Raw genomic sequence first — 23,226 nt, 5'->3', positions numbered from 1 at the left:
ACAACCTTTGGAGCGATGGGTGTATTGACGGGCTTGCAATGTTCAAGATCGTGCTTTTGTAACAAATCATGAGCATATTTTAATTGACTGATGTGTAGGGAATCACCATGAGTAAGAACCTGCAATCCCAAAAAATATTGAAGTGGACCAAGATCTTTGATGTCGAAACCACTGCCCAATGCATCAATAAAACTTTGTAGCAAAACAGTATCACTACCAGTGAGAACAATGTCATCAACATATAAGAGCAAAAATATGGTGTGAGGACCAAACCGATAAATGAAGAGGGATGGATCAGCAACACTTTGTGTGAAACCGGCAGTGAGGAGAAAGGAGCTAATGCGATGGAACCATGCTCGGGGCGCTTGTTTGAGACCGTAGAGAGATTTGTATAACTTGCATACATAATGGGGACGATCAGGGTCAACAAAACCGGGAGGTTGAGTCATGTAAACATCTTCTTGGAGGTGCCCGTGAAGGAATGCATTTTTGACATCGAGTTGGCGTAGTGACCAACCACGAGAAATGGCAACACTGAGAACCGTTCGAATGGTGGTAGGTTTTACGACGGGGCTAAAGGTCTCCCCATAATCAACTCCGGGCTGTTGATGAAAACCCTTGGCGACTAAACGAGCTTTATAACGCTCAATAGATCCATCAGGCTTTCGTTTTATCCGGAACACCCACTTAGAACCAACCGTGTTATGATGAGGTGAATGAGGAACGAGAGACCATGTATTATTTTTAAGGAGAGCATTGATCTCTTCGGACATTGCAGAGCGCCAAGCATGACTCTTGGAGGCTTGAGAAAAACAAGTGGGCTCAAGATCAGAGAGTGTTGTGAGAAGGGCTTTGGGCAGGGGATAGCGGACGGTGCCATCGGTGGAATGCTTGGGCTTGGTGATGCCAAGTCGGAGACGTGTGACCATGGGATGCATAGGTGGAGCAGTGGTGACAGGTGGTTCGTGGTCCATAGGACTAGCATTGGAAGATACCATGGGATCTGCATGAGTTGCATGCGGTGAGACAATGGGCTGTGCAGTCGGTGGCGGTGCAGTCGGTGCAGGCGGTGCTGTCTGTGCAGACGGTGCAGTCGGTGCAGTTATAGCATCATCACATGATGCTGGCGGTGGAAGAGGTGTTGTCGGTGAAGGCTGTGGAGCTGCAATAGAGATAGCAGCTGGGGCCCGCGAGGTGGGGGGTGAGCTCGGCAGATCACTGGAGGGAGAAGTAATCTGCGGAGGAGGGGGAGACAATGGTATATGAGGGCTCGGCAGCGGGGGCTGCGGAGGTGCGATAGGTTGAATGTCCAACAAAATGGTGGGAGAGTCATGAGTGACCTGCAATTTAGTAAAAGGAAAATAATCTTCTTGAAAAATTACATGACGGGAGATATAGACACGACCGGTGGAAGGGTGGAGACACCTATAACCTTTATGACTCGGACTGTAACCGATGAAGACACATTCTAAAGAGCGAGGAGAAAGTTTGTGGGATGTATAAGGACTGAGGTTAGGAAAGCATGAACAACCGAAGACACGGAGATGAGAATAAGAGGGAGATCGATGGAAGAGTTTGGCATATGGGGATTCCCAATTTAGGAGGGGTGTAGGAAGAAGATTAATGAGATGAACCGCGGTGAGAGCCGCTTCAGTCCAATAGGAAGGTGGTAAATGAGCAGTATGAAGAAGGGTGCGAATCATGTCTGCAATATGGCGATGTTTGCGTTCGGCGACGCCATTTTGTTGAGGGGTGTGAGGACATGAGAACCGTTGTTGGATACCCAAGGTGTTACAAAAATTGGCAAAAGCATTGTTCACATATTCGGTACCATTGTCACTTTGTAAGATTTTAATACTAGAGTTGAAGAGATTCTGGGCCATGGCAACAAATGTTTGAAAGTGTGTAAAGACTTCCGATTTACGGCGCATGGGATAAATCCAAGAGTAACGCGAAAAATCATCCGTAAAAAGAACATAATACCGAAAGCCACTAAGAGAGGGCACAGGAGACATCCAAACATCGGAGTGAATGAGGTGAAAAGAAAATGAGACTGAAATATTACGATTCGAAAACGGTAATTGAGTGGATTTGCTTATAGCACAATCCGTACAGAATGTCTTATTAAATTTTATTTCTTTTCCTAACAAAGGTCCTAGGTGGGAAAGAACAGAAGACGACGAGTGACCGAGACGACGATGCCAAGTAGAGGAGTGAAGAGTGGTAAGAGCATGAGGAGCAAGGGGTTGACGGGTGGAGGAAAGTTGAAGAGGATACAAGCCATCTTCACAAGGGCCCTGAAATAAGAGTGCACCGGTGAGCAAATCATAAATTTGATAGAAATCTGGAGCAAAAAGGAAAAAGACACGATTATCTTTAGTGAACCTAGCAACAGAGAGTAAATTTTTTCGAATGGCGGGAATGCGAAAAACATCACGAAGAGTGAATGTAGAAGAGCCTAAAGAAAAAGGGAAAGTACCGGTGTGGGTAACATGCATGGAATCTCCATTACCCATAAATACATTTTGATTACCATTGGAGGGATACGGGTTGTGAAGGGATGTGCCAGGACCCGTCATGTGATGAGTGGCGCCGGTATCAGGATACCAAACGGGATCGGCCGGAGCCGCGGCTTGAGCCATATGTGCACCAGCGAAAGGAGGGAACTGAGCAGGGCCGGTGTACCGGTGCGGGCAGTGAGCCTGGTTGTGTTGATTGGTGTTGCAATTGGGACACCAGGTGGGAGGAGGACCCAACAGTCCATTAGTTGAAGCAGACCAAGGAGGGGGGCGAGGAAGCCATGGTTGCTGACCTTGCGCCGGGGTAAGAGAGGAGCCATAATTATTGTTGTACCGGCGGTGAGAAAACCGGTTGTTACGGTAGTTACCACGTCCAGTATGGTTGCGATGGAAAGCCTTGGGATTATGGGGTTTATGTCCCTGGGAAGGTTGAGGTGGGGCTGGGTTTTGAGAAGCCGATGGTGGAAGGTGGTTATTAAAGAGAGCATGGGAGAATGGAGATGATGCGTTGAAGTTGGGGTCTTGGGCTTCAAATGCGAGGATGCGAGAGCGAAGTTCAGTGAAGGTTGGAAGGGAAGAACCTTGAAGAATGGCGGTTCGAAGCATGAGATATTCTGGACCAAGGCCGCGAAGAGTGAGGGTGACTAAGTACTCAGGATCCACAGGTTTGTTTATGGCAGCCAAGGAGTCAGCAATGTGTTTGACTTGGAGCAAGTATTCATTAAGAGATTTGGTTCCTTTTGTGAGGTCGAGGAGTTGAAACTGAAGGGATGCGGAGCTAGCAATGGAGGTTTGGGAAAAATGATGATGAAGACATTCCCAGATAGCCTGGGCTGTCTCGCAACCAATGGTAAGTGAAATAATGGGCTTGGTTAGCGTAGTAGTGATGTAACTCACCACAAGTTGGTCTTGTTGAATCCATGGGAGCAAAGCCGGATTAGGGACAGTAGCAGCAGGAGCATCGGTGGGGGAAGGAGGGGTGGGGGGCACGGCAAGAATGGTAGCTGAAGGTTTTGGGTGAGAGCCATCAACAAACTTGTAGAGTCCTTGGCCAATAAGGAATGGTTTCATCTGGCGAAGCCATTCAGGATAATTGTCTTCATCTAATTTGAGGAAGCTAGCAATACTAGGGCCGGAGGTAGCCATGGGAGAAGAGGCAGAGATCGGCTAGGGTTTTTCGAGAAGAAGAAGGCAGGGATCGGCTAGGGTTTTTCGAGAAGAAGGAGCCTAGACCTAGGTGATACCATGTAACAATGATTTTCCCTTGTTTATTCATTCCCTGAATTACAAGATATATAGAACCTATTTGATACAATAATTAATTACAATTGAAATCACCAAGTCAACCCTATACAATCATTCTAAATATAACTCAATCAAGAGGATTGAGGAGAGATATGTGGAGATGATGGAATCTTGCTAACAGGTAAATAGGGGTGGGGATAAAAACCGTGAAACCGAATCAAACCACAATAAAATAAACTATAAAAACTGTGTTGACAAAAAAAAAAGTCAACATAGGTTCAAAAACTGGACCGGACCATTCATACCAGTTCTGGTTCTGATTTTCATGTTGGCGGAACTGCTTAGAATTGAACCGAACCGTGAATAAAAATAATTAATTGGGTTTTGAAAATTTTGTGAATTTCAACCGTTTGATCATGTTTGTTAGTAAAAGTGCTTCAGTATTTCGTTTCTAGATTGTTAAATTAATAACCAGAATGAGTTTTGGTAAGCTAAATTTGTTAGTTATGTGTTTATATTTTGTGAATTGTTGATATGAATAATATTCATTGAGTTTGTAAAGTTTTGGTGCCATTAAATTTTTAAATCTTCTTCTATTGTAGTTCATCATTCTTTATGATAAGTTATGCAGGTTCTTTGTTGTGTGATCCAATTACTATCTTTTACTATGAAAATCCATTGATTTTTTTATGTGCTCTAAATTTATGTTTCCAAGATTCAAATGGCTTATTATTCAGAACCGTGAACCGGCTAGAACCGAACTGGAAATGTCGTAAAGTGAACCGTACGGTTTTATAAATAAATTTAAATGGAATCACAACGAACCTAACCGTTGATCTTTTTCGGTTCCAATTCGAGGTAGAACCGGGCCAAACCAAACCATGCCCACCTCTATGTATTTATAGAAAAAAATTGTAATTTATTTGAATATTTTTCTGTATTTTTTAATAATTTTAATAACTATTTATAATTTTTATCTAACCTCATTAATAATTACAAAAAAGTTGTAATCTAACCGCCCAGATTTTGACAAGTGTAGCCAACAGTAACAATTAACCTTTTTTTTCCTTCTAATTTTCTCCCTTTTTTTTTTTTAATACTTTTTTAGGCCGTTGATTGGAAAATCCAATGGACCAATCATCATCACTACCAATTTAGTTTGATTTCATTGTAAAAAGGTATTACACAATCATCACCACAACCAATCTCACCATCATATTATGGTAAAATCAAACTAAACAGGTCTTAATGGTTACCCGTTAATAATTTAATGAGTTGATTTGCCATCTCTATTTTCGAAGCTATTGAGATGTCATAATAAGAAAGTCCAAAATGCCGCTTGAAATTATGGGTCTAGGCCCAAGTAAGAGAGTCATGATACTCTCTCTCTCTCTCTCTGTCTCTCTCTCTCTCTCTCGGTAGCGGTGGGCATTAAAACTGCCGAATTGAAAAACCGAATCGACAATATTTAAAAAAAAAAAAAAAAAAAAACCATTTGGACCAAAAAAGTCAAGAACCGAATTGGACTAGATCTGTTCTGAACCCCGTTTGTAGTACTAGGAACTGGCCTAAACTGAACCGAACTGGAATTATAAATATTTATTTAAGTTTATTAGTTTTATGAATGTATTTATGTATTAAACAAGTATATATAGATGTATTATGTGTATATGTATGTAAACCGTGATCTTTACTCTTTTAACAAGCATTGGAGCAATTAACCAATATATTATGCATTATGTATACATTAGTTTCAGTTTAAGATATACACTTTGATCTTGATTTGAGGTTCATTATGTTATTGAAAATGTTATGGTGCTCTAGAACATCATATGCAGTATTCCCTAGAAAACCATCAAAGACCTTTTTTTTATTTATTTCATTCTCGTTTTTTGTTTCTAGAAAAGTAAGGTTTATGTCATCTCTTCTTTTTCGTGTATTCCTTTTTATTGTCTTTGTTCTTTGAGGGGTAAGGTTTATATCCCCCTGACTAGGTGTATTTTTCGCTATTAATAAAATTTTCCTCGTACCGTCGAGGTTTCCAAAAAAAAAAAAAAAAAAAAAATAAAAGATGATGAGAATAAAAACCCAACTAAAGCAACTTTACCTTCCGTGAATAAAAATTCAATGCGTTCAGACGCATAAAGAAAGACATATTAAGGGAAGATCACCATCAATTCATACCTTTTATTAAAGATTATGCATGGTAGTGGCAAACACACAGTAGCCAATACGCCCCCTTCCCGGCCTTATTTACGTACGAACTTTGTTGCTCGATTTCATCTTTTGATCAGCAGAGCATCCAATTCAATTTGACCTCGACAAGGACTACCCTAGCATGTGGGTGACATACTTCTTGGTACGTTATTAGTCTAGTGTCACGGTGGGTGTAGGTCAGTCTTCAATTGAAGATAAAACCAATCGAAAGCATTTGCATTTCCAAATCAACGAGCGAAACCTTGAAATTGAAATTCACTTCCAACTCCGAAGGCCAAGACAACAGCGAGACCGAATCAGCCTTTTAAAACATTTAAAAGCTAACTAAAGGCTGCCCCGTAAGGGTTCATGAAAGGTTGATGGACATCATATTATTCAATTTGTGAGAAATTATATAGCAGCTTCATGCTCTAACTTGCAACAATCACCGCACCAGTGACAAGGTCCCAAGACGCAACAAACAATCACCAAAACTTGCAACAAAACAAGAAATTATTTTCGATACATCATGATACACACGGCTTTTTCTTCTTCTGAGATGCTCTTTAATATAGTCAGAATATATGAAGAATGTTAATGACGTGCAAAGATTTTACTCCAAGGAAACATCAGAAGTTTACAAATTCAAGAAAACAGAATGAAGTGAAAGATACCTTACCTGTAAAATAAAACTTAATTTCAGCATTTGGTCCATTGTTGCCCATCCCAATGTTACATTTCAATAATTTCTTCAGACTCATCACTTCCATAGGCTTCATACTTATCACGTCCACCACTTTCACCACTCGAACTTGTTTCAGACTCATCACTTGATTCTTCAGGTTCATAACTTCCACTGGCTTCAGGCTCATCACTTGATCCATTGGCTTCAGAATCATCTTGTCGCGCACCTTCTTCCACTTGTGCTTCCCGCAACATGACATCAAGTCTCAATTTCTCATCATCTTCAGCATACAATGGGCATATCCCACACCTTTCCACCTCCACATATTTCGGCATTTTAACCTTCATACTTTTCGACACTTTTCGACGTCTTTTGATCATGGGCTTTGGACTCATCAATTCTCCATCGTCTTTCACTTCTAGATCATCAGAAGTACTCACTGGGATGAAGTAAACAGAGGCCTCACTGACATGTTTGTAGAAATCGGCAGAGCATTTTACTCCCTCTACTGCAAGTTCAAAGGCATTATACCACACATGCACGTGATATCGACTGAAATTGTAGTCATACCATCCACCATCCTTATGTGGAGAATAGAAATTAGGACAACTGATATTATGGCTCTCGCCATTATTAGTTTTGAACTTGAAATTAACTTCCACCCACATAAGTGGATAAAAGTCGTATGCAATAACAACAGAGAAAGCGAAACCCAAGAAACCTTTTCGAAACCAATCTTGAGGAAGCTTGATTGAAGATCCCTCATTTTGATAGCTGAACCAACTTGGAATTTCTTTTCCCTGGTAAACAATGGTAAGCAAAGGCCGCGGATAAGAGTCCCTTTCCTGCAACATTTATAGACGTCAGATTATTCAATTCAGCAACACAAGTGTGAGAGAGAGAGAGAGAGAGAAGACACATACATTATCCTCTCTTCGTCCAACATTTGAGGACATAGTTGCCACTCGCATAATTCTCAGTTGTGCATCAGCCATTATGTTGCTCCTTGCAGTCCAGTCCAATGCTCGACAATTATAAAATTTAAGAACCCCTCGAAAAAGTTCATATTTATCCCAACTCTGAACGAGTGCAGTCCTTGAACTTGACACTGTCTTCAGTGATACGCAACCATCTGCTTCAAGAATTTGTAGCACTGGGAGCTCTGGTAAAGATTGAAGCCTCTTGCAATTGTTTAAGCGCAGGCTCCGCAACTCAGAAGCTTGTTTGATGCTAGCCGGTATGCTGTTAATCATGGTTCCACTCAGTTCTAAATCTCGTAATGAGGCTAAAAGAATGAGGCCACTGGGGATTTTCAATATCCCACAGTAAGAGAGGTTTAGTTTTTCCAAAGAGAGCAAACCGACTGAGAAGGGAGGCACTTTTTTTAAGATGCAAACAATGACGAAAGCTGAGAGTTTTAAGATTGGTTAAACTGTTGATGCCGCTCGGGTAGACCTCAAATTTACTGCACAGACGAAGATCTAATGTTTGAAGCCCAATTAGATTTTCGATCGACGACGGAAGCTCTTTAACCCTTGTCCCTGCTAAACAAAGAAACTCCAGATGTTCCATCGGCTCCATGATTTCAGGGAATTTGAAAAATGAAGAGCAACCAGTGAGATCAAGTCTCTCGAGAGATTTCAACTTACAAATTCTCATGGGAAGACTGGTAAGCATTTTGCAACCTGTCAGTTGAAAATTTTTTAGAGCAAAGAGAAACTCGATTGATGAATGTAGCTCTTTAACCGCTGTTCCTTCTAAACTAAGAAATTCCAGATGTTCCATTGGCTCAAAGATTTCCGGGAAGTTTTTAAATTTAGAGCAACCAGTGAGATCAAGTTCCTTCAGAGATTTCAACTTACAAATGCTGGGCGGGAGGCTCACAAGCCTTTCGCAATCATTCAGTTTAATTGTAGTAAGACTAATGAGGTGCTCCATTGATGATATGGGTAATACTTCTATTGATGTATAAGTCAAATCTAGTACACTTATATCCCTGGGAAGCTCAGAAAACTCGTCAAGAGACGAGCAGTATGCTAGACTAAAATAACCTGAGACCTTCAGCTTACAACTGTTGTTTGGAAGTTTCTTAAGGTCTCTACAATCTCCAATATCCAAAGAAGAAATTTTTTGGTGAGACCAAACTGATGGAGGCAACTCCTTTATACCACTGCCATGTAAACTTAAGTATTCAATATTGCCTGGCATCTTCGGAAGATACTTGAGACTCTTGCACCAAGCAAGTTCAAGAGAAGTAAGCTCGTGAAGATATTGAAAATATGAAGGAACTTCAACCAAACTTGTACAGTAATCAAGATTTATATGCTCAAGTTTTCGACTCTGAGAGAGATTTGGAACTTCGGTTAGATTTCTGGAGGAACGCATATTGAACACTTTTAAGTTCATAAGATTCTGTAACAAATTGAAAAGAAACAGCAAGAATCAATACCTTAGCATGACCAATTTTCAGCATGATTACATGTTACACAAGTAAAATAAGCATTTACCTTGTCTTCATCCCAAAGTTTCTCAACTTTGCTCTCGGGCATATGAAGCTCAACAAGATTTATAGCAGAGAATTTTGATGGCAAAGATTCCAAAGGATATGCATGCCAGAAAATGTAACGAAGAGAATTGGGAAGATCTAGAGAAAAGTTTAATTTTCCGTAGATCTCAAACCCATAGGTGGAACTCTTATCCACACCTAGAAATATTAACTTAGACATCTGTTTGAAGTTTCCCCCATCCAAGTCTAGCTCTTCAACGTTTGACCTGTTAAAGAATACGGCTTGAACTGTTGAGGTTCCCTGACAATCAAAAGCAAAGTATAAATGTGAATAATATACATACAACAAAATTTAACCAATACTACATTTGCAGGAATCTGGCTTGTTTACTATAAAAGAGTTTTCCCTAGGTGTCTTCCCATAGAAACACGTTTTGTTTTCTCAAGAAAGGGAATGAATTTAGCTCTTACCGTCCTATTTTTCAGAACATGATAGACATCCTCAGCGATGAATAACCTACTACGTTTTCCAGGCTCTTCAATGCATTGTTCCAAAACAATTGCCCGGCCCATTTCTTGTACCAGATCATGCATCTCTACGGTTTTCCACGTAGAAACAATTGATATGAGAGATTTCTTAATGAGAACTTTAATTCCAGTGGTTGCAAACAAACCACGAATATCTACCATTCTTTTTACTTCATCCACATGCTTTCCCTTATGAAAACATGCAATATCCAGAAATATCTCCTTCTCGTTTCTTCCCAATCCATCATAACTTAGTCTCAACACGTCCTGGATTTTTTCATTTGGAAATTGTTTCAGTTTGTTCAATTCCTCTTCCCATTCTTCTCTGCTTTTGCCACGAACTGAGGACCCCATAATTTTAAGAGCTAATGGAATGCCTCCAGCATAACTCACCGCCATTGATGACAACCTCGTATAATCTGTTATAGGAGTGCTATTCTTGAAAGCATTCAAACGAAAGAGCTGAAGGGCGTCATCAAGTTCCAGTACCCTAACCTCATATATATTTTTATCATCTACAACAATTTCCTCAAGCAGGGCCCTATCTCTAGTTGTTATGATGATTCGACTTCCAGGACCAGACCCAATACCATCTTCAAGTAACTGATCCAATTGACGTGAATCATTCACATCATCAAGAACAATGAGGACCTTTGTACGGCCTAACCTCTTTCTAACAAGAGCTGATCCTATGGTTGAAGTTTCAATATTTAGATCTTTTTCCTTCAATACCTCCCCAACAATTGTATTCCTCAACTGAACTAGCCCATCCTTTTGTTCTCTCTCCCGAACATTTCGAAGAAAACAACAAGCTTCGAACTTCCATGATAGCCGATGAAATACAGCTTCAACAAGGGTGGTCTTTCCAATCCCACCCATTCCCCAAATACCTACAGTATTGCAAGCATCTGGGGAATCAAGGCATAACAAGGCCTCGATTTGCTCGATGCGGCCTTCAATTCCAACCAGGCCCTTTAAATCACACGATGATTCACGAGTCAATTTGGTCCAAATATCCTCGACCACATGCTTAACTAAGTCAGCCTCCGTCCTGCCAAATATAATCATTATGAAGGCTAAGCAATACTTAGTAATAAGTATGTTTAATTAATATTGTATAAATCAAAGAGTCACGAGTAGAAATCAGTATAAGATAGAGAACTAGTCACCCCTTTTTGGTCGTATTATCGAATCCGGATAGATTGGCTGTAGTCGCCAAAGCAGCCCTCCACTTGTGCACCTTGTCATTACCGTTGAATCGTTTTTCAAATTGAGCAAATGCATGTGCGTAACTCTCCTGTTGTTTTCGAACTGCTGATGGATTAATGTCGTAAAAAATGGGTATAACCATCTGGCCGTATTTTTCCTTGCATTCTAGGATATGCACAAGTTCATCCAGACACCATGTGGAAGAAGCATAGCTTTTTGACAAAATGATTACCGAAAGTGTTGATTTCTGGATTGCTTCTAAAAGGGCAGGCCCTATTTCATCTCCTCTTACAAGCCTGTAATCTATGTAGGTTTCGATTTTCTTGCGAAGTAAGGCATCGTGAAGATGGCTGGTAAAAGTAAGGCGGGTGTCCTCACCTCTGAAGCTAATAAACACATCATACTTTTCTTGGTTTGGAGGGATATCATCATCCTCCTCGTGGTCATCATCATTAGCAGCATCATTAGACGCAGCATTAGGAGGAGTCCAACAAGAAAATTTTAATAATCCGCAGCGGAACGTGTAGAACAGAGTCATGATAGTGATGAAAATGATGATGAACACTTGAAAAATCCCAGTTAACTCCATCTCTTTCTCTGAAATAATAAACAGGAGTTTTATTAACAGGATACTATAAGGCTAAAAACCAACACATTTTCACTAAGATAATATTTCAAGGCTAAAAACCAACAAAACTTTCGCTAATTGAAGGGTTCGATTGCAATTGTAGGAGTGGTGCGGAATCTAATCGTGGCAAAGATCAATTAGATCCCTTCTTACCGTTGATTTTCCGGACCACTCAGTGGTACGTACCATGGAAGAAAATTTGCTAATTAAATCAATGACTAGGGTAAGATGTTCAGCAATAAATGGAATTGAAAAGTTTTGTAACCAAAAACCAACATATTTTTGTACAGAAGAAGAAGAAGAAGAAGAAAACTTAACTGAATCTTGTTAAAGTGCAGTCTTCTTCCCTTAGATTTCTTCTCACTCTACAGCGCTTCTCTTTCTTCCAGTATTACTTTCTCTCTCTCTCTCTCTCTCTCTCTCCATCACTCAAACAAGCAGCAAATCAAACAAATAAGTTGCATCTGAGAAGGTCCAACTAAGCAAAGCAAGAGCTAGAAACTGGAGAAGAGAGCGCGGTTGCTTCTTCTTTGACGAGATTGGAACAGATTTTGCTTTACCAAATTGTAATAGTTGATGAAGACAGTTAAGAAAGGGATAGATGCTTTTTTATTTTTTATTTTTTTTTCTGTCAAAGGGACAGATGCTTTAATCCCAGTGGGAAAAATTGTTATAGTTGGATAAAGTTTTTGCGTGATTCCGGTGTTTTGGGGAAAGGATCCTCTCCTAATCCTTTTCCATCTAATTTGCCTGATCTGAGATCTGGACTGCTCAAAATTTATCAAACAGATACAATTATTATAACTTTAAAGAAGCTTTATATTTGTAGCCGTTCGATGAAATTTAAACTGTCCGGATCCCCGATTAGGTGGAAAAAGCTTAAGAGATGATCCATTTCCGTGTTTTGGGACCCAATACCTGAATGTTTTAATAGGTCTTTTATTTTATTGTTATTTTTTTTTTTATGTCAAATGATAGATTTTATTAGGTTAGATATTAGATTAGCCATTGACGTGAGGTTTTTTTTGTCAAACGATATATTTTATTAGGTTAGATGTTAAATTAGCCACTGACAGAGTTTGAACTTATACCGTCATGCAATGATTCAACACATTTCCACTACTATAGCAAAAAGCCACTTGCGAACGTTTTAATAGTTGAAGTTTCAATTTTTATATCTTAAGCAAAATATTTGACAGTTAAAATATCTGAGGTAGTTGGATATCAAATTTCTATGGCATGCTCACCATGAGAGATTTCAATGTGACCAGAATATGGGTTGGTATACCACGTGTCACTATACAAATAATGGGCTATGTGTGTTGAAAAGTTAATAACTTAAAAAATAAAAATTTTCACTACTCACATAAAAATATGTGATATACCGCTTATGTTCCAGTCCAATGAAAAATTTCTTAGTATGTAGCTTATCCTTTGAGCACTTTTAATAGATAAACAAAATTTGAAAGGGTTATTATCATAAATGGTCTTTAAAATTGACCCACACTATCAAAATGATTCCTGAAATTGAAAATCAATCAATATAATCCTTGAAAATAGATGTCGCAAATCAAAGTGGTCCTTCTATTAAAATTCTATTATATGCTAATGTGGCACATATATGGATCTCACAAAATTTATAGGTTTTTATCATAAATGATCCTTGAAATTTACTGACACTATCAAGATAGTTCCTTAAATAAAAAATCGATCAATGTAGTCCCTCAAAATAGGTGTCGCAAATCAATGTGGTCATTCCATCACAATTATGTCAAATTTTTTGCTATGTGCTAATGCGAGTTTAATAATTTAATAATTAATTAAAAAAGTTGTCAAAAAACCTTTTGCACAATGAGATTATCTCAAGGCAGAGCTCGCTGTTCTTCGTGTCACCAAGATCACCCGGGGAGCGAAGCTCTCCAAGATTAAGGTTGTGAGGCTGTCAGTCACCAAAAAATTGACAGTGATACCATAGAAGTCGTCGGCAATCCAAGCCATCACCAAGGTGGTCTCGATCATGGTCTAATTCGGTGCAAAAAGAGTGTAAACTGTAAAGATGGGTCTCTTGAGATTTTTTTTCAAGAGAAGAGATGGCGAAGGTTATCATAGATGGAGGTAGAGGAGTGTGGGTTGGTATCAGAGGTGATTGCAGGATTGGGTTTCTGGGTTGACAACTTTTTAAATTACGATAAAAAAAGACTTAGGGGACCCACTTATATGTCACATCAGCATGTAACATAATCTTTTACATAATTGTGAGTAAAGGACCACATTGATTTGCGACATCTATTTTTAGAGACTATATTGATCGATTTTCAATTTTAGAGATCATCTTGATGGTGTGGTTCAATTTTAGGGACCATTTGTGATATAAACCAAATTTGAAATGTAAAAGTTATTATGTCTCATTTTCATATGCAGAAAATTGAAATGTGATTTCTACTTGTAGTCTTGTTTGGAGAGACACAATTTGAGATCTCATTTATTTTTCCCTCTTTAACTTGTTGGCTCGCCACTTAGTACTACAGTTAAGTGAGAGGTTTTAGTGTAAATATATCTCATTATCTTTAGCATACAACACCCGGAACCCGCACCTTTTCCCCTCAACTTCAAACCCTTGCCTTCGACGACCCTATGCCACACAAACACATAATCTGAACTCAAATTTTGATCGATTCTTCCTCCATAGTTGGTGTGATCCCAATGCCCAGTGCCCACCCAACAAATTACAGTCGAATCCACGGCTTTCCCCAGTATGGAATGAAGTTACATCCAAACTTGTAAGCGTGGGATTATAATGTGCGTGAAGAAAAAAGATATTAGGGTGAATCTAGCACCATTCTATATATAAATCCACGGCTTTCCCCAGTATGGACTTTGAGAATGAAGTTACATCCAAACTTGTAAGTGTGAGATTATAATGTGTGTGAAGAAAAAAGATATCAGGGTGAATCTAGAACCATTCTATATATAATATAATATAATTTATTAAACTGGAAGGGAAAATTGGAATTTTCTTTTCAAATAAAATTTAATGTTATCTTCTTTTAATCTGAAATAAAATGGATACTTTGGATGCGGTCCCTAGTCTCTAACACTCTTTGACTAAAACCTTAATGGTATTCAAAGTTTGATCAAAGTCCCTTGACTTTGTACACCTCATTATATTACTATTAATATTTATATTTTTATAGTTTTGACATTATATTTTATGAGATTTATAATCCTATAAATTTAAAATCCCTCATTATAATAGTATTATAAACGACTACAATAAAAAAATTCAAACATTTTGATTGAATAAATGGATAAAAACTATGTAACAATAAGAAATAATAAATGGCAAAAGAATATATCCATAGTGTTAAAAAAAATTGGTACATTTCACATATAACAAAGTGATACATTAATAAAGAAGAATGGGTACATTATAAATAAATTAGGGTCCAAATAAAATATTAAAAAATTTTGAGTACAAATGAAATTTTAAAATATATGGGCGCAAAAAGAAATTAATACATGGGTACAAATAAAAACTAAAAAGAAATACTACAAATTTAAAAAACAGTTGCAAATTAAAAGTTGGTACAAACTAAAAATATAAACATATGATACAAAGTTTAGTCATAAAACATAAATATACCATATATATGTAAATTTTCTATCATTGATTAATTATACAATGTCATGTGACGGTAAACACATGGGCACAAATACAAATAAAACTTTAAAACATATGGGCACAAAAAGAAATTAATATATGGGTACAAATTAAAACTGAAAAGAAAATTGGTACAAATTAAAAAAGGTTTGCAAATTAAAAATGGGTACAAACTAAAAATAAAAATATAAGATAAAAAATTTAGTCATAAATATAAATATATAATTGTAACATTTTTAACACTAAGGGAAAATATTTATTATTGAAATAATTAATGATGTTATTAATACCCAAGGATCTTGATCAAAAATTAAAAAGGATTAGAGTTTTAATCAATGGAGTAGCAAAAAAAAAAGAATGTGAACCTAATTTCTCCGAAATAAAATTTGTAGTTTGCTAATCTTTGTTTGGTTCAAACAAGGATATGAGTTTTGCTGATGTTAGTCCAATCGGGCCATTCATATTTTTCTCTCATGGCAGTTGAGCCGATCAAACCAATTTCCTTAGTCGTCCCGAGTAAGACGTCCAGCTCCAAGAATTCGATCTAGTGCGCCCTTTACATTGAGTTTTCATGCTAGCATGTGGTGGCGACTCTCAAGCTATAAGAAAGAAGTCCCCAACTAGCACAAATTATGACAAGTGGTAGTGGCAAAAACACAATATGCCCCAAACCAAGTTTTGCTTTACGTACAGCTTTGAACATCCCATACAATTTTCTCAATCGAAAGGAATGAATCATCTAAAGAGCAAAGGAATGAATCATCTAGTTCCCATTTGCACTGTTTGCATGGGAATTTAAGTCGGAAGGTTCTTCAATGATCTCTTTCAGCAGTTCCTTATGTCTTCAGTCACCGACCCCAGCGAAGAGGTGCCAGGACCCAGCGAACAATCACCGAAACTTGCAACAAAACAAGATATGTTCTATTAGATAAACAAGGCTTTAACATCTCTACCAGTAGCCTCCAATGTTGGAGCAATATTAGAAAATATGAAAAATAATAATATAATTCCAATGATAATAATTATAAAGAAATTCACAACATCAATTATATATAAGATTAATATAAATAACTAGAAAGAAAGTTAGAATAACTGACAAAATTGGAGTTTGAGGCTTGCATAAATGCAATGTCCTAAAGATAGAATTTCGCCCCTACTCTTGTGCTTGTAGTTCGGTAGGCGTCCATCTCCCAGGATTCAACAATCTATAATCCGAAGTCAAAGCACTTCAATCTTCGGACTCTGGTGAACTTTATATATTCCGTACTCTCAAGACACGACTCGGAATTTGACACACAAAGCATGAGAGAAACAAAGTGGGGAAACCCTATTTCTCAAGAGTAAAAATTAACTCTAATTTTCTCTATTTAATACTAATGGTTTTATGGGTTTATATAGAATCCAATTTCTACTTATCAAAGAGATGTAACTTTTCATCTATAAGTATACATCACTTATCAAGAGAATACAACTAAACAACATAATCTTTCTAAAAATTTGATTAACAATATTTTTCATTCAATTATTAAAATTATATATTATAATATTTCATATTATAATATATAATTTCCAACAAGCAATTGATTTGATAACGCACGTAAATAGAGCAAAGTAAAGTCAGAATAAATGAAATCGATGTGTGGAGATTTTACTCCAAAGAAAATCAGAGGTGCGAAAATCCAAGAAAAACGGAATTAAGTGAGAACTACCTCAACTGTAGAGTAAGACTTCATTTCAGCTTTGAAGGTTTCCCATTCATTTCAGCTTTGAAGGTTTCCCATCTAAATGCTACATTTCAATATGTTCAAGAGACTCATCACTTCCACAGGCTTCATACTCATCACGTCCACCAGCTTCATCACTCGAACTTGTTTCTGACTCATCACTTGATTCTTCAGGCTCATAGCTTCGACTGGCTTCAGGATCATCACTTCCACTGTCTTCAGAATCATATTGGCCCGTATCTTCTTCTACTTGTGCTTCCCCCGACATGACATCAAATTTTAATTTCTCAGCATCTTCAGCACACAACAGGCATATCCCACACTTTTCCACCTTCACATATTTCAGCATTTTAATCTTCATACTTTTCGACACTTTTCGACACCTTTTGATCGTGGGCTTTGGACTCATCAATTCTCTATCGTCTGTCACTTCTAGATAGTCATAAGTACCCACGGAGCAGAACTCAACAGAAGCCTCAGTGACAAACTTGTAAAAATCAGTGGAGCATTTTGCTCCCTCTACTGCAGGTTCAAAGGCATTATACCACACATGCACGTGATATCGACTGAAATTGTAGTCGTACAATCCTCCATCCTTACGCGGGGAATAGAAATTAGGACAACTGACTGTAATGCTTTCACCATGACTAGTTTTGAATTGGAAATTAACTTCTACCCACATAAGAGGATGAACATCGTATGCAATAACAACAGAGAAAGCGAAACCCAAAAAACCTTTTCGAAACCAATATGGAGGAAGCTTGATTGAAGATCCCTCATTTTGATAGCTGAACCAATTCGGAATTTCTTTTCCCTGATAAACAATGGTAAGCAAAGGCCGTGGATAAGAGTCCTTTTCCTGCAACATTTATATATGTCAGATTATTTAATTCATGGGAAAACAGAAGCTGCCCCAACCTTAATCTGTTGAGACAAAATAAGCCTAATTCAATTTAACAACGCAACTGTGTGTGTGTGTGTGTGAGAGAGAGAGAGAGAGAGAGAGAGAGAGAGAGAGAGATACATAATCTACTTCTGAACTTCTGAACTTTGACGAAGCAGTTGCCACTCGCATAATTCTAAGTTGTGCATCAGCCATTATGTTGCTCCTTGCAATCTGATCCAATGCTTGACAATTATAAAATTTGAGTACCCCTCGAAAAAGTTCATATTTACCCCATCCTTGTACGAGTGCAGTCCTTGAACTTGACACTGTCTTCAGTGATGTGCAGCCATCTGCTTCAAGAATTTGTAGCACTGGGAGCTCTGGTAAAGATTGAAGCCACTTGCAATTGTTCAAGCGCAGGCTCTGCAACTCAGAAGCTTGTTTGATGCTAGCAGGTATGCTCTTAATCATGGTTCCACTCAGTTCTAAATACCTTAATGAGGATAAGAAAATGAGGCCACAGGGGATTTTTAATATCCCGCTGTAACTGAGGTCTAGGTTTTCCAAAGAGAGCAAACCGACTGAGAAGGGAGGCAATTTTTTAAGATTCAAACAGTGACGAAAGCTGAGAGTTTTAAGATTGGTTAAATTGTTGATGCTGTCTGGGTAGACCTCAAAATTCTTGCACAGACGAAGATCTAAAGTTTGAAGCCCAACTAGATTTTTGATTGACGACGGAAGCTCTTTAACTTTTGTCCCTGCTAAACGAAGAAACTCCAGATGTTCCATTGGCTCCAAGATTTCGGGGAATTTGAAAAATGCAGAGCAACCAGTGAGATCAAGTCTCTCAAGAGATTTCAACTTACAAATGCTCGTGGGAAGACTCATAATTTTGCAACCTGTCAGTTGAAGTTTTTTTAGAACAACGAGAAACTCGATTGATGAATGTAACTCTCTAACCGCTGTTTTTTCAAAACTAAGAAACTCCAGACGTTCCATTGGCTCCAAGATTTCTGGGAAGTTTTTAAATTTAGAGCAACCAGTGAGATCAAGTTCCTTCAGAGATTTTAACTTACAGATGCTGGGCGGGAGACTTGCAAGTCTTTTGCAATCATTCAGTTTAATTGCAGTGAGACTAATGAGACTCTCCATTGATGATATGGGCAATACTCCTATTGATGTCCAAGTCAAATCTAATACACTTATATCCCTGGGAAGCTCAGAAAACTCGTCAAGAGATGAGCAGCCGTCTAGACTAAAATAACCGGAGACCTTCAGCTTACAAATGCTGTTTGGAAGTTTCTTAAGGTCTATACAATCTCCAATATCCAAAGAAGAAATTTTTTGGTGAGACCAAACTGATGGAGGTAATTCCTTTATACCACTGCCACGTAACCCTAAGTATTCAATATTGCCTGGCATCTTCGGAAGATACTTGAGACTCGTGCACCAAGCAAGTAAAAGTGAAGTAAGCTCGTGAAGATATTGAAAATATGAAGGAACTTCAACCAAACTTGTACAGTAATCAAGATTTATATGCCCAAGTTTTTTACTCCGAGAAAGATTTGGAACTTCAGTTAGATTTTTGGAGGAACGCATATTGAACACTTTTAAATTCATAAGATTCTGTAAAAAAATTGAAAAGAAACAGCAAGCATCAATACCTTAGCACATGAATAATTTTCTGCATGATTGCATATCATACAAGAATTAAAAAATGCATATTTACCTTGTCTTCGTTCCAAAGTCGCTCAATGTTGCTCTCGGGCATATGAAGCTCAACAAGATTTATAGCAGAGAATTTTGACGGCAAAGATTCCAAAGGATATGCATGCCAGAAAATGTAACGAAGAGAATTGGGAAGATTTATAGAAGAGTTTAATTTTCCGTAGAGGCCAAACCTAGAGGTAGAATTATTATCCACACCTAGCAATGTTAACTTAGACATCTGTTTGAAATTTGCACCATCCAAGTCTAACTCTTGAATCCTTGACCTGTTAAAGAATACGGCTTGAACAGTTGAGGTTCCCTGACAATCAAGAGCAAAGTATAAATGTGAATACAGTGTACATATAACAAAATTTAACCGAAACTACATTTGCAGGAATCTGACTTGTTTATTATAAAAGAGTTTTCCTTAGGTGTCTTCCCGAAGAAAGTTCAAGTTTTGTTTTCTCAACAAAGCAAATGACTTTGGCTCTTACCGTACTATTTTTCAGTACATGATAGACATCCTCAGCAATGAATAACCTACTGCGTTTGCCTGGCTCTTCAATGCATTGTTCCAAAACAATTGCCCTGCCCATTTCTTGTACCAGATCATGCATCTCTAAGGTTTTCCTCGTAGAAACAATTGATATCAGAGACTTCTTAATGAGATCTCTAATTCCGGATGTTGCAAACAAGCCACGAATATCTAGCATTCTTTTTACATCATCCATATCCTTTCCCTTATGAAAACATGCAATATCCAGAAATATCTCCTTCTCATTTCTTCCCAATCCATCATAGCTTAGTCTCAACACATCCTGGATTTTTTCATTTGGAAATTGTTTCAGTTTGTTCAATTCCTCTTCCCATTCTTCTCTGCTTTTGCCATGAAATGAGGACCCCATAATTTTAAGAGCTAATGGAACGCCTCCAGCATAACTCACCACCATTGATGACAACCTCGTATAATATGTTATAGGAGTGTTATTCTTGAAAGCATTTAAACGAAACAGCTGAAGAGCGTCATCACGTTCCAGTCCCCTAACCTCATATATGTTTTTATCATCTACAACAATTTCGTCAAGTAGGTCCCTATCTCTAGTTGTTATGATGATTCGGCTTCCAGGACCGGACCCAATACCATCTCCAAGTAACTGATCTAACTGACGTGAATCGTTCACATCATCAAGAACAATGAGGACCTTTGTACGGCCTAACCTCTTTCTAATAAGAGCTGATCCTATGGTTGAAGTTTCAATATTTAGATCTTTTTCCTTGAATACTTCCCTAACAACTGTATTCCTCAACTGAACTAGCCCATCCCTTTGTTCTCTCTCCCGAACATTTCGAAGAAAACAACAAGCTTCGAACTTACATGATAGCCGATGAAATACAGCTTCAACAAGGGTGGTCTTTCCAATCCCACCCATTCCCCATATACCTACAGTATTGCAAGCATCTGGTGAATCAATGCATAATAAGGACTCGATTTGCTCGATGCGGCTTTCAATTCCAACCAGGCCCTTTAAATCACACGATGATTCACGAGTCAATTTGGTCCAAATTTCCTCGATCACATTCTTAACTAAGTCAGCCTCCGTCCTGCCAAATATAATCATTAATATGAAGGCTAAACAATAGTTAGTAATAAGTATGTTTAATTAATACTGTATAAATCAAATGGTCACGAGTCAATATCAGTATAAGATAGAGAATTAGTCACCATTTTTTGGTTGTATTATCGAATCCGGATAGATTGGCTGTAGTCGCCAAAGCAGCCCTCCACTTGTTCACCTTGTCATTACCCTTGAATCGTTTTTCAAGTTGAGCAAATGCATGTGCGTAACTCTCCTGTTGTTTTCGAACTGCTGATGGATTAATGTCGTAAAAAATGGGTATAACCATCTGGCCATATTTTTCCTTGCATTCTAGGATATGCACAAGTTCATCCAGACACCATGTGGAAGAAGCATAGCTTCTTGACAAAATGATTACCGAAAGTGTTGATTTCTGGATTGCTTCTAAAAGGGCAGGCCCGATTTCATCTCCTCTTACAAGCCTGTAGTCTATGTAGGTTTCGATTTTCTTGCGAAGTAAGGCATCGTGAAGATGGCTGGTAAAAGTAAGGCGGGTGTCCTCACCTCTGAAGCTAATAAACACATCATACTTTTCTTGGTTTGGAGGGATATCATCATCCTTGTCATCATCATCATTAGCAGCATCATTAGACGCAGCATTAGAAGCAGTCCAACTAGAAACAGTTAGTAATCCGCGGCGAATCGTGTAGAACAAAGTCATGATAGTAATAACAATGATGACGAAAACTTGAAAAATCCCAGTGAACTCCATTTCTCTCTCTCTGAAATAATTAACAGGTATTTTATTAACATAATATTATAAGGCTAAAAACCAACACGTCTTCACTAAGATAATATTATAAGGCTCAAAACCAACACATATTTCACCAAGATAATGTTATAAGGCTAAAAACCAACACAACTTTCACTAATTGAAGGGTTCGACTGCAATTGTAGGAGTGGTAAGGAATCTAACCGTTGCAAAGATTTATTCTTACTGTTGATTTTCCAAACTACACAGGGTACGTACGATGGAATAAAAATTGATAATTAACATAGAATAATCATTGAAAATCAATGATTATGGTAAGATGTTCAGCAATAATTATGGTAAGATGTTCAGCAATGAAGGGAATTAAAAAGTTTTGTAACCAAAAACCAACATATTCTTGTACAGAAGAAGAAGAAGAAGAAGATGAAGAAGAAGACTTAACTGAATCTTGTTAAAAGTGCAGTCTTCTTCCCTTAGATTTCTTCTCACTCTCCAGCGCTTCTATTTCTTCCAGTATTACTCTCTAGAAATTGGAGAACAGAAACCAGTCGCTTCTTGCTTGAATATATTATAACAGATTTTGATTTAATAAATTGTAATAGTTGATTGACCAAAAAAAGTAATTAGAATAATAGTTGATCTCGACTTAAGAAAGAAAAGGGACAGATGCTTTAATGCAAAGTGGAAAAAATTGTAATAGTTGGATAAAAATTCTTGGGTGCTTGGAGTATCGGGTGCTTCGAATGTGTTACTGTTAGCTTTAGTTTTTTATTTTAAAATAAAAGATCTAATGGTTAAAATACTTCGAGTAGTTGAATACTAAATTATTATGCCACGATCAATATGTATCTTATCCTTTTAGCATTTTTAATTGTGAGAAAAAAAAAAATTGAAATGCAAAAATTATATTACGTCTCATCTACATTTATAGAAAATCAAAATGTGACTTTTACTTGTAGTCTCAAATGAAGATGTAATTTGAGATCTCATTTAATCAAACAAGAGAACAAAGCGGAACAAGTAGTTGATTATAGATGAATAGAACTGACCAAGTTGCACCCGAGACGATGATCCAATTGAGCAAGAAAGTTGCAAAATGTTGAAACCTTGAAAGCATTTAGGCCATTCAAATGGAAATAATGTCTAAGTTTTGACTTATAACTAGCTAGTGTCGACACAGTGGTCCCAAAACGACCTTTCCAATACATTGCCAAGAAGTTTCCTAGTGGAGGACTTTGATTAATCTAGTCTTCCACAAGGGCGGAGCCAGAAAATATTTTATGAGTGGCCTAGCTAAAAAAATTACCCTAAAATCAAATTTTTATTTTTTTATATTTTTGGTTTTGGCTACATACTTATTTTATGCAAAAATTTAAGTTT

General features: G+C 37.7%; 2 pseudogenes across 2 annotated transcripts; both read right to left on the bottom strand.

Moving 5' to 3' along the window:
* Window positions 1–6,455: 6,455 nt before the first annotated feature.
* LOC137727146 (disease resistance-like protein DSC1) lies at window positions 6,456–12,084 on the bottom strand (annotated as a pseudogene). The gene is made up of 6 exons (XR_015962794.1): window positions 11,835–12,084; window positions 10,849–11,485; window positions 9,623–10,730; window positions 9,153–9,452; window positions 7,569–9,057; window positions 6,456–7,490 (listed from the first exon to the last, which is right to left on the bottom strand). The product of XR_015962794.1 is annotated as a disease resistance-like protein DSC1 (transcript).
* A 6,221-nt stretch (window positions 12,085–18,305) lies between these two features.
* On the bottom strand, window positions 18,306–22,405 carry LOC137726485 (TMV resistance protein N-like; annotated as a pseudogene). The gene is made up of 5 exons (XR_015962795.1): window positions 22,289–22,405; window positions 21,221–21,856; window positions 19,992–21,099; window positions 19,517–19,816; window positions 18,306–19,413 (listed from the first exon to the last, which is right to left on the bottom strand). The product of XR_015962795.1 is annotated as a TMV resistance protein N-like (transcript).
* Window positions 22,406–23,226: the final 821 nt, after the last annotated feature.

The sequence above is a fragment of the Pyrus communis genome, chromosome 5 (genome assembly GCF_041283825.1).
Source record: "Pyrus communis isolate YQ-2024b chromosome 5, ASM4128382v1, whole genome shotgun sequence".
Taxonomy (NCBI): Eukaryota; Viridiplantae; Streptophyta; class Magnoliopsida; order Rosales; family Rosaceae; genus Pyrus; species Pyrus communis.
This window is presented reverse-complemented; position numbering and strand designations above follow the sequence as displayed.